This window comes from Condylura cristata, unplaced genomic scaffold, assembly GCF_000260355.1.
Source record: "Condylura cristata isolate star-nosed mole 26May11 unplaced genomic scaffold, ConCri1.0 scaffold00050, whole genome shotgun sequence".
NCBI lineage: Eukaryota > Metazoa > Chordata > Mammalia > Eulipotyphla > Talpidae > Condylura > Condylura cristata.
In genome coordinates, this window is record NW_004567151.1 from 2,050,811 (window position 1) to 2,051,426 (window position 616).

A 616-nucleotide genomic window follows, 5' to 3' on the forward strand; every position below is an offset into this window, starting at 1 on the left:
CAGGTGCGCCCCAGACCTTGCAGGCCCGGCGGCGGGGCGCCTGGCGAGACTGGTGGTGTCCATGGAGGCCTCCAGGAGCAGACAGGGACGAAGGCCGGCTGGGGGCCCTGACCTCTGGACAGCGGCGGGACAGAGGGCCGGGGAGCCTGAGCTGGAGCCAGCAGGGGCGTTATCAGCCCGGAAGCAGGGTGCGAGGGCCTCAGCTGGACCGGAGTGGACGGGGGAAGACGGGGGAAGACGGGGCGCTCGCACAGACTGTGGGGGGCGGGAGGCTGGCTGGGCCTTCGGGTGGGGCGCCCCTGGGGCGTCCCCGCCTGGCTCAGCTGCCACCTGGAAGGTCGAGTGGACACAAGGTCGCAGGCGTCTGGGCCAGGCGTGCGCCACACAGAGTGGACACTGCTGAAGCACAGGTCGCCAAGAGCGGTCACCACATCTGCGAGCTGCTGCTGGACAGAGACTGGACACAATGGCGCCCCTGCCCCACCCAAGGGGAGGGGACCTGCGCGCCGGCCACGACCCAGCTGCCAGAACACGCCGGTCGCAGGCAGTGACCGGCCGGGCAGTGACCGCACAGACAGAGCAGAGTGGTGACAGCTGCGGGGCTTTATTGTCTGGG